Raw genomic sequence first — 11,607 nt, forward strand, 5'->3', positions numbered from 1 at the left:
AGGTGGCTTTAGAGTGGTGCCAACCGTTCAGTTGTACTGAGCACTGCCTTGCAGGGGGTGCCAAAACAATTCTGCAGAACAGAGTGCAAGAGGCGGGGGGACACCAAATTTTAGCATTGCATAGAGCCCAAATTCCGCCACTGCTGATAAGCCCCTATAACAAATTTTCTGACAGCAATGCATACACAAAGTTAAAGTTAAAGGACCCCTGGATAGTTAAGTCCAGTGAAAGGCAACTATAGGGTTGCAGCGCTCATCTCTCTTTCAGGCTGAGGGAGCCGGCGTTTGTCCACAGACAGCTTTCCAGGTCATGTGGCCAGCAGGACTAAACTGCACAACGGAACACCTTGACGGAAGCCAGAACGCACGGAAACGCCGTTTACCTTCCCGTCGCAGTGGTAGCTTTTTATCTGCTTGCACTGGCATGCTTTTGAACTGCTAGGTTGGCAGGAGCTGGGACAGAGCAACAGGAGCTCACCCCTTAATGGGGATTTGAACCTCCGACCTTCTGATCGGCAAGCCCAAGAGGCTCAGTGGTTTAGACCACAGCAGCTAGAGACGGGGGAGGCCTGCACATGCAGCATCTGTCTAGAACAAGGATTGGCAACCACCAGATGCTGTTGTACTCCAGTTTCCATTAGACCCAGCCATTGTAGCCAATGATCAGGAAGGATGGCTGTTAAACAGCAGCTGGAGAGCCGCATCCCCCCATCCTGGATTTAGAACATACCTTAGACCAGCTCCGATGATTAACCCGGCTCAATATTCCCTCTCTGACTTGCAGTGGGTCTGCAGGGTCTCTTTCTCAGCACATGGTACCCAAGAGTCATTTCTAACTGCAGATGTCAGGGATTGAACCTGGCGCCTTCATCATGCAAGGCTTGTGCTCTACTACTGCGTTAGTGTGCCTTCTCACAGGCCATTGGCACTACCCACCTTCATTTAGGTTGTGCACCCCTTAGTGGCTTAAAATGCAGCTAGGTCATTCTTTTCCTCAGTTCAGATCCAAACTGGTTTGAAGGGAAAGGTATAAATGCACAGTATTTCATAAGAAAGAGCAGGATAGATACAGATAGACGTGGATTGGGGCTGACCTACGTACACCAATTCCCAAACCAGTGGGGGGAAATTGAATGCAGAGTAAACTGGAGTGTGAACACAGCTGCTGCCAGAGATGCACATGCTGAATCCTTTTGCATGCAAACATGCCTCCTAGCTGGAACAGAGCTGTATGTTTTAAGATCATTATTTTACCTGTTTATACTTAATTTCCCCGGTGCAAGTCAAACTGTCACATCACTCTTTCCTTCTTTAAGCAAAGGAATTTGTTCCTTTTGCTTGAATATCTAGTACAGCAAAGCCATTTGGGTGTTTATAGCATTAATTTGTGCAAAGCTGACTAGAAATATAGATGCTTCTGCTGAAAACTCACCTCTCATGGAAAATTCACTGAGATTGGTGAACAGAGTATGGATCAGCATTAGAATGGAACTCTGCATTTCAGGCTGTGCTGAGCTGAATATATAGACCCGGTGCTGGTGGCAATTGAACTATGCCAGGCATCGCAATGGAGGGGTTCTATCTCCAGCTATGTGCCATGTTTGTTAAAATGGAACAGTTATTAGCAGCAGGAGTGACATTTATTGAGCTCTGCCTAGTTATATTATGTTGTTAATGTCTCCCTGCTGCAGTCCTGCACTCACACACAAATGCCACAGCCTGCCTTTTTTAACTGCCATATGGCATTATATCGTCTTCTTTTTTATGTGCTTGGCAGCTAATGTACCATTTTTATGACTGTGTAGAACTGTTTTGATTTGTGAAATCAGATGTGACATGAGACATCTTTTGCTGCATGGGCAAAGGTTAATGAATGCACTAATTTGCAAAAAGGATAAAAAGAGTGTGCATGTGTATGTTTGTGTGCGTGTGCCAGAGCCCTCCTGCCTCCTTCCCATAGCCGGCCGGCCCTCCTTACCCACTTTTGAGAAGGCAGCGTGAGGACGCCAAATTTTGGGCTCACACAAGGCACCATAATATCCAAGTCCACCACTGGCAAGTGTTCCATGCTCGGACTATGCTACTAATAATTGTGTCTGGCATTTTGTGCCCCAGATTCAATGTTCTGGTTGGGGTAGAAATACCTTCATCACTTGTGGGTCTTGGTCTTGGATGTGAACATTAAACACACACACACACACATATTGGAAGGGTGGGATCACACCTACTGGGGCTGCCCATATGCATTCAACAAAATTTCAGCACAGAGCCTATCTTTTAGGTTCTTTTAGGTTCAAAGCAATATCTTTTAATGTGCATATATAGTACAGTGGTACCTTGGTTTAAGAACAGTCTGGTTTAAGAACGATTTGGTTTACAAACTCCGCAAAAGCGGAAATAGTGTCCTGGTTTGAGAACTTTACATAGGTCTAAAAACGAAATCTGAACAGTGGAAGGGCACCGGCGGTGGGAGGCCTCATTAGGGAAAATGCATCTTGGTTTGAGTACGGTTTTGGTTTAAGAACGGACTTCCAGAACGGATTAAGTTCATAAACCAAGGTACCACTGTATAGACTTTCTGGCGATGTTCTGCTGAGCATGTGTAGAGGGGTATGTCCAGCAGATACAGTGTTGCTTCTCCAGTGCTAGCATTCATGGTACACAAAGGTCAGTGCAGGGCTTTTGCATCACCCCATTTTGGAGTATGCTCTATTTACAGACCTTTTTGGTAATCAGGTTAAATCAGAATGCAATTAACCCATATGTTAGGACTGTACTGAATCAAGAAGTAGAATAATAATGTTGATTCCATTCCCCACCACCACCCTGGTGTGTGGTTTTGTGTGTGTGTGTCTTTAGCAGTTATTGGCATCATTTAGAAAAGCTCAAGTATTTATTAAGAAATTTGTGGCGCTCAAACAGAAAAGGATCAACAGGAACAGAAAGACATTGGCAGGAGGGCCTGACCCTAGAAAAAGGCAGAACGGAGAGGACTTTGATTGCTTAAACTTAATACAAGGAAGTGAAATTAAAAGTTTTGTATTCGTGGCTGATACTCTCTAGGTGCTTTTATGCCTCCTTTTCTACCCTAAATTTTTTTTAAAAAAAATTGAGCTATGAACCTCAGCAGACACTAATTTTAGTAAGCAAGTACAATTCTCCGGCTTCCAGCTTCCTTGTAAAGTCTCCCACTGTTGTGCCCTGTAACATCTACAAAGATATTGGCTTTCTGCCTCTTCCCCTCTTTGAAACCAAACACGGAGGGTTTATTAAAAAGAACGTCATGGGGGAATGTTTTTGCAAAAGAACATTGGAAGCTTAGCAAATTAGATCTGACTGCCATTTTACAAAGGAGCGTGCTTTTTATCAGCTCTAAAATTAATAAGCTGGAATTTAACTCAGTTTATTTTGTTTCTCCTAAAGTGTACCGGAGGCTTTCTTCCTTCTTTCTCTTTCTCTTTTCTTTTCTTTTGCATTTACTAATGATGCATGCCGAGTTGCTGACAGGGTTGCCAACAACAGCATTCCTTGTTTTCTTAGCCTGGTGCACAGTTTGTTACCAACCCTCCTTTTAAAACTTTTGTGTGAAAAGTAGCCCATCTAACGTTTCCATTTGTTGGCGAACTGAAGCCGAGAGACTCTTGACCTGCCAGCCATCAAATTTAAAAATGGCTTTTTAACAATTTCTCGGGCCCTTTTCAACAGAAAATTATAAACAAGCACCACATTGGCTACTCCTTGGCAGCATTCACAAATGTAACATTTTGTACCACAAATCTTCCAGTTTATTGTTTATTTTTTGCCTACATTTGTTTTGCTCTAGTGCGAGAGTGCTTCCTCCCATCCTGATAGCTATAATATAGCAACATCAGGGAGCCTTGGCAGAACGACTAATAAAGCAGAAGAAGTCCACCACCAGGGCACTGTTGTTGTGTCAATGACATGCTCCAGAATATACCTGCAAAAATAACCCACACCAATCTGGAGGGGCCCATTATTTTGGCGAAAGCCCCTGTGGTTTCAGAACTGCCACAAAGCAATGCCTGTTGCCTTTCTTCCTGCCACGAAGCTGTGACAGGAGGCTTGTCAGGAAAGAGACTCTCATTAAGCCCCGATCTCAGGTTTTGTTTCTGAATGGAGATTGATCACCATGTAGGGAAAAGTGACGCAAAGCAGCCTCGAAGCTGCCACTCCGCATTTCGGCGCACCGAACGCTCCCGCCCTCTTGTGTGCCCTTTGTGGACCCCTTTCTTCCGACAGGCACCCTCTCCCATCAATCACTGCCACGCATGTGAAGCGTCCACACCAAGAAGCAAATGGAGGCATCGTTCGCTTCTGGTGTAATCTGACCTGACAGAGCTAAGACAAGCTGGTGAAGACGTGCTGAGCCTGAATGAAATCGCAGCCACATTCCCTCTGTGAGCGAGATGAGGGCTGCCTGTGGAAAGGCAGGAGGCTGGGGGGGGGGGCAGAGAGGGAGGGATTACTGCTCTCCTTGTGTCACATTTTGGGCCTAATTCAATTTATTAGCAGCGCACAACGCCGTTCCCTATTCAGGAAGTGTTCTTTGTCTGTGGCACATTGTACAGCCGTGATTCATCTCTGGGGAGTGAGAGCATATTGCATGGCAGGGGCTTACTGGGTGGAAGCACAATTAGCCACTTAGTAACTGCACCCTTTAAGCAACAGAGAGAGAGAGAGAGAGAAATAAAAGCCTCTTCGGCTTCCTCAGTCACAGGCTTCATAACGCTGCCCAATCACTGCGCTTTCTCATCTGTCCTTGTGCCATATTCACAAAGAGTTGGAATTAGGCAAATAAAAAAAAAAAACAATGCAAGCAACAAAGTCTTTTGTTACATGCTACTCCAATCTACGAGCAATGAAAGTCTCCTGGGGTTTGACATGCTTCCCTAAGGCTTGGAAGGATGGTCAGCAGAGACTGTGGTGTCTTTAGGATACACTGGGTTTATTTACATGTACGTATATGCAACCTGGGACGCGGGTGGCACTGTGGGTTAAACCACAGAGCCTAGGACTTGCTGATCAGAAGCTCAGTGGTTCGAATCCCTGCGACGGGGTGAGCTCCTGTTGCTTGGTCCCTGCTCCTGACAACCTAGTAGTTTGAAAGCACGTCAAAGTGCAAGTACCGTAGATAAATAGGTACCACTCTGGCAGGAAGGTAAATGGCATTAACATGCACTGCTCTGGTTTGCCAGAAGCGGCTTAGTCATGCTGGCCACATGACCCAGAAGCTGTACGCCAGCTCCCTCGGCCAATAAAGCGAGATGAGCGCCGCAACCTCAGAGTTGGTCATGACTGGACCTAATGGTGAGGGGTCCCTTTACCTTTATATGCAACCTGGGCATAGGCTGGAGAGGCTCACGGCACTAACACCCTAAAGGGTTGTGCTTCTTCATTTGTCACAGGTTTGGATCTAGCACAGAGCAAATCATGGCTCTGTCCTCAGTTCTTGCAGCAGCAGCAGCAGCAGCACCACCCAGCTTCTAGAGCACTCATCAAAAGCAATTCTCTGGCCTACTTCATGCCCTTTTTGTTGTTTCTCACTCAGATGCAGCTATTGCAACCCAGTTCATCCCTTTGAAATGCTCACCAGGGGCACTAGCGTGGCCATCTGGTCTCTTTCTTCAAAACGACTTGCCTGGCCAGTTCCCCAACCTCTCTGAAACTCTTAACACCAGAATTCCCTGAAGTGGAGCATGCAGGAGGCTACAAGCATCGCTTGACACTTAGCAGCAATCTATGCTTCTCTCTCTTCCTCAAGCTCACATTTTACCATAGAGAGAACTTGACAAGCAAATGAGATTCTATCTCATTTCCATTTACTGCTTCGGCAGAGTAGATATTTACCACCACAAAGGCTTATCCACATTTACCTTTCCTCCACTTTTTCTAGGCATGGTCTACACTTAAAAGCTGCATGTCCAATGGCATGAACTAGCAGGACAATAGAGCGGAAGAAGAGGATCCCAGCAAGGAGTGTAGCCGTAGCTGGTACACACTGGGGCAAGCTGGGGATGGAGGAGAGGTTGAGGCGTAGAAAGTCACTCACAGGGTGACAGAGGACGGCGAGGGGATGAGAGTCAGTGCACAGGAACAGGAGATCTGGACCCATCACCTGAGCCAGAGGGGCACCTGTCTCCATGAACACAGTGGGCTCTGAGGCATAGAGAGTAGCTAGAGAGGCAAGGGTTCTCAGCCCAGCTCTCTAGCTGGCCAGGTGGGGCTCACCAGCTCTGGGAGGAGGCAGGTGATTCCTCAGCCCAAGTAGGCTTTGAACAGGTGAGGGTCACCTGCCTCATCAAGCCCAGTTGCTGCAATCAGCAGGCAGAGTATAAAAGGGCAGCAGAAGTGAGGGGCTGTGTCTGCTCAACTGCCCATGTTGGGGGACCTCAGCTTGAATGCTGTAGCATCTCTGTGGGACTGGGCTTTGGACTGGATTTAGGATGAGTGGATTTACCCTGGACTGGGGGCTTGACATACTGACTTGATGCCAGGTAGGCCGGGGGTTCAGGACACACTGATTGGCATCCGTCTGTCTCTGCAGACAATGGAGGAGTGTGCCTTTGGGGGTGAAGGAGAGTTATAGCACCTGCTGCTGTGGCTGTAGAGACCAAGGAACAAATTTAAACAATTGGGCTGTTAAATGATGTTGAGCAGAGGTGTAATTGGCAGGGAATTCCTCAAAAGATGTGTGAATATGAAATTTCTGGGTTTAAACCATTTATCCAGCCCATAAACTCAGCAAAGCATAGAATGGAGCAGAGGGAGGGCATGATGCAGGCTTCAAGATCCAAAAGTATGTTGCCTAAATTGAACGTGGGCCACAGTCAGATTAAAGGGAAAGGGTGGCAATTCACTGAGTCTAAGTATCACTCCTTACAACCTTAAATCACTAAGAGAAAAGCCTTATTTACCACAATTTTGTGTTTTACCAACCTGACAGAGCCATCTTGGCATGTATTGTGCTACCATCTTCCTTGGTGCTTAGATGTAGAGAAAACAGTTTCATAACCTAATGACTACATTTGAGCCACCACTTTTGTTCTCTCCTCTCTCTTCTGCAAAGCTCCTTTGTTTCTCCCCCAAAAGGTCTCGTCAGAACTGAAGTTTAAAAATAGACCAAAGGGCACCAGAGCTTCAACGGAGAAAACAAACAAACATGTTGCTGGGCTTGAAACATTGTCAGACATTAGACTTTGGATCTGCTACCTTCCTTTGTGTTTATATATACTGAATATAAATTAAAGCAAATAAGAGGTATTCACAAGGTGGCCTGGCTACCATAACCATCTCCCTTGCTCATGATGTTAGGATCTCTAACTAAGGGATGGTGAACAGAATCCAGAGACATTCAGCACTGGCCGGTCAAGTTTGACAGATGAGTGAGGTTGTTGTTCTGTTTCTCACTATACCGCTGTTGTGCCTCGAGAAAATCTGATCTTACTCGCCGAATTGAAGCTTGGTTAAGCAAAACCTCTCTCCAGATTTTTCTGTGCAACTGATAAGATCCAATTCAGAGGGTAAAATTGAACTCTTGCAAGGCACAGCTGTGGAACAACAACAAAAAGCTCTCTGACCCAGGGAGATTAATTAGTACACAATACAATCAAAATATGGGTCAGGTTTCCAGTAAAACGTTCAGCAAACTCACCAAACTACAGTTCCCAGAATTCTTAGGGGGGAAGCCATGACTGTTAAAAGTGGTGCAAGTGTCTTTTCAATGCATGGTGTGGCCCAGGTCTGCAAGAGGACAGAGCCAAAGGTGCTTCCACCTGTAATCCAGAGAGCTGCAATAGCCTAGGTCAAAAAACTTCTCCAGGCTGTCACCCAACATAAAGCTTAACTTTGTTCTATTTTCTCCACTTCAGCTTTCTAGGGTCTGCTTTTCGTGCTGCTGTGCTTCTAGCATTTCAAGTCAAGTTGACTTAACCCCTGTGTACGTCACACCAAGGAAACTCTTAAAATAGAAACATTATAGCAACAAACAGCCCAAAGCCTTGTGGGTTCCCACACCAAGTCCTGCAAGGAGACAGATGTTTGATTGCAGAAGCGGGCTGGCTCAAAGGAGGCTTGGAAGAACCTTTCCAAAAACGAAACAGTGTAATGCATCAGTGGCTTGGCGGTTGTGCTGGAGTAGGGCTGGGGAAATCTGGGCTTCCGCCTCAGGGGGAAAAGTGGGATACAGCCACAGGCCCACTGACATGCATTCTAGGCTCACTCATCAGCCAGCATTCTGTGACCCAAGAGCATCCTTACTGGGCTATTTTGGAGGTCCTGCCTTCTTAGCCTTCCCTTCCCGAGATAATTTTTGAACCAAATTCTGCACAAAGGACCCCCCTCTCAGCCTGCAAGGACGGAATACAAAAGAAATCTGCATTTGGCAATGAAAGGGGAAACGGTCCGTATGAAAAGAAATAGAAATCGTTTCTCAAGAATGGAAAAAATGGCTACTGTGTTCCAAATCTTTGGGCTCCTGTTTGCGGCACTGCCTCAGTCCCGTCAGAAGAGTGCAATTGATTCGGTATAGGAGTTGCATCTGCCATCCCAAGCAAATTTCACATAAGAGAATTAAGAACAGCAGAAAGCAAGCGACTAGCCAAGTGCTGCCACCTCTTGGCTGCTGTGAGTACCACAGGGCGTCAGCTAGCACCACAGAGCTAGAGAGAGACTTTAAAATGTGTGATAGTTACTGCCTAGCCCCTCCCTATCATAATTAAAACGTTGAGATAGCTCTCAAATCTTAACTAAGGGGGTTGGGGGTGTCTAACAGGTGCAGCCGGGACCAGAGTCAGGAGTTGGTACCCTCAGGCCCACCACCCAGCAAGGGGCCTACTGTTGACCCCAGGTCCCGCTGGTCCTTATCCTCTTTCTCCTCATTGTTGCTCTGTTAAACTTCCCTTTCCAATCTTCTGAGCAGTGGCAACACTATTATTACTACCACCTCCTCCTCCTGCTGCATGTGTAGACAAGGTTGCTCACCTGTCTTGTTAACAGTTTCTTAGGCAGTCTTAGCAATTTCTGGGCTATCAGCTTAGAGAGATGGAAGAACCCAGACCCTGAGATCATCCTGAGGTCCTTCTTTGTGTGCTTCCTCAGCATGAGCTTCCGGAGGGTGGCAACACAAGAACGGGGTTTTTCTGCAGTGGCTCCCCATTTGTGCAATGCTCTCCCCAGGGAGGTTTGCCTGGTGCCTGAATTATACACCTTTTGGCACCAGGAAAAAACGTTCCTTTTCAGCCTTTGGCTGATTAGCATCTCATACCCCCTTTAAACTTTTTTTGGGGGGGATTAATGATTTGTTTATTCTTGTTTTTATCATGTATTTAGTGTTTTTATATTGTATTTTTAGTTTGTGAACCAGCCTGAGAACCTGCAGACAAAGGACAGTATACAAATTTAATAAATAAGAATAAGCAAGGCACATAGAGTTGTACCTTCGAAGTTGAACGGAATCCGTCTGTTCGACTTCCAAAATGTTCGGAAACCAAAGCACAGCTTCTGGTTGCCTGCAGGAAGCTCCTGGAGCCAATCGGAAGCCTCATTGGACATTCAACTTCCAAAAATAGTTCGCAAACCGGAACACTCAATTCCAGGTTTGCGGCGTTCAGGAGCCGAAACGTTCGAGAACTAAGCTGTTCAAAAACCGAAGTACAGCTGTATTTCAGCTGAGGTGGAAAAACCTTGATGAAATGTTGTGTGCAACATGCAACACAGTTTGAATTACTTCTGAAGAAAGGAGTGCACTGTTAAAAGTAATTTCAGATATATCCTAGACAGGGTAAGGCAGAGAAAGAGCATGAAATTGACTCAATTACTTTCAACAGAAACAACATGTCATGTCAACAACATGTTCCCTCTTAGGGGAATGCATTAGCTTCTGAGGAAGGAACAGTCCACATGTTTCTCTACTTGGTGAGCTGCAACAGGAAAATACAGGGAATACAAAGGGGAGATCAATTGCTCTTTAACAGATTCCCCCTCCCCAACGTAGCGCTGCATCTGAAACTGCTCCAAATAAAGAAAATGCATTATTTAAACATCCCTGAAAATGTTAGGTATTGCACCGGTTAATTCCTTCGGTTGAAAGGCAGGTTAACAAGACAACTTGTTTTCTCAAGATCTTAGCTGTCAGCAACTAGACTGACAGTATCTTAGAACAGCGGTGGGGAACCTCAGGCCTGGGGGTCCAGTGTGGCCCTCCGAGGCTCTGTCATTGGCCCTTGGCACTCCCCACAGGCCAAGGACCTCCCCAGGTCATGCCATTCACTGGAGCTGCTCCTCTGCCTCCTTGCCTGTCTGGAATGTGTCCTCAAGCGACAATAATGTGCCTTGCTAAGCGCTACATCCATTGCTATGCCCCCTTTTGAACCTGGAATGTGTCCCCTACATTGTGGAAGGTTGTCCACAAGAGAATGTGGTCCTTGGGGTAAAACAAAGGTTCTCCCCCCTGTCTCGAGAGGTTATGGCTTTAACTCATCTTGCACAGCCAAAACACTAGTCCTGGTTTCTTCGTGAAGCTTCCGCCTGCCACATTTTTCAGGATCAGATCTCCTCATGTCAACTGGTTCCATTTAAATCAGTCTCTCCGGCTCTTGGGTAACCTCAGGACAATGACAGAGAATCACAAAAGCAGCCATTTTGTATGCCTTTATTTTGAGTTATTTGACTTACAGGCACTGTGCATAGGTGGAGTTTTATAACTCGGCAAGTTCTTCGTGTCATCGCTAATCCGGGAGAAATATGTGTTGGGAGAACTACCTCACAGCAAGAGTTCCAGTCTCCAGGGGGGCCTTAAGAGACTTCTGGAGAAACAATTCACTTCTTTGAAAGCCACAAAGCAAGGAATCTTGTTTTACAAACAGGCTTAAAAAAATAAAAATGTATATATAATAGAAGCAATTTAAAAGCTAAATACAAGTTTAAAAATGGTATAAACTTACACTGCTTCAAGGACTCACTCCCTGCCCTCCACAGACATGGAAAAAAATATGTTTTGAAAACTTAACATTATTATTTTAAAGATTCCATGCATTAAGACTTAGTGTTCTAGGCAACTAAAAAAAGGAATGGCAATAAATAGAACTTTTTTAAAAAAACAAGCCACTTTTCCATGACACTAATGGAACAGAAAGTAGTCCATAAGGCACTTCCACACAGGCTATTATTAAACAGCAAAGGAAACCTGACGGGGAAAAGCAGCCAAACAAAGCAACTATTTACAACAGCACTGAAGGTTGACAGATAGGGGCCTAGTGAGATACAAATGAAGGAATCCCCCGAGATGTTTGCATCCTTGAAAAAGGAGCCAAGGGGCATCATCCCATCCTGCAAAACACACACACTTGTTGCAGGGCTAGAACCAACTCAAGATAAGAAACTGCAGCCAGCGCATTGCAAGGGCAAACAGGGTTGCCACATGACTACTGGGAAGAGTGGAAGCAACAGGTTCTGGAAGCATCTGGGATGCATCGTGAACATGGAAAGGTTTAAAGATTTGTCGGTATTGACACCATCCAGGAAAAAAACAAATCTGGAAAGTCTGTGACCTCAACTGAACAGTCCCCCTTCTCAAGGTTTCTGCAGCAG

The sequence above is a fragment of the Podarcis vaucheri genome (genome assembly GCF_965113315.1).
Source record: "Podarcis vaucheri genome assembly, chromosome: 3".
NCBI classification, from domain to species: domain Eukaryota; kingdom Metazoa; phylum Chordata; class Lepidosauria; order Squamata; family Lacertidae; genus Podarcis; species Podarcis vaucheri.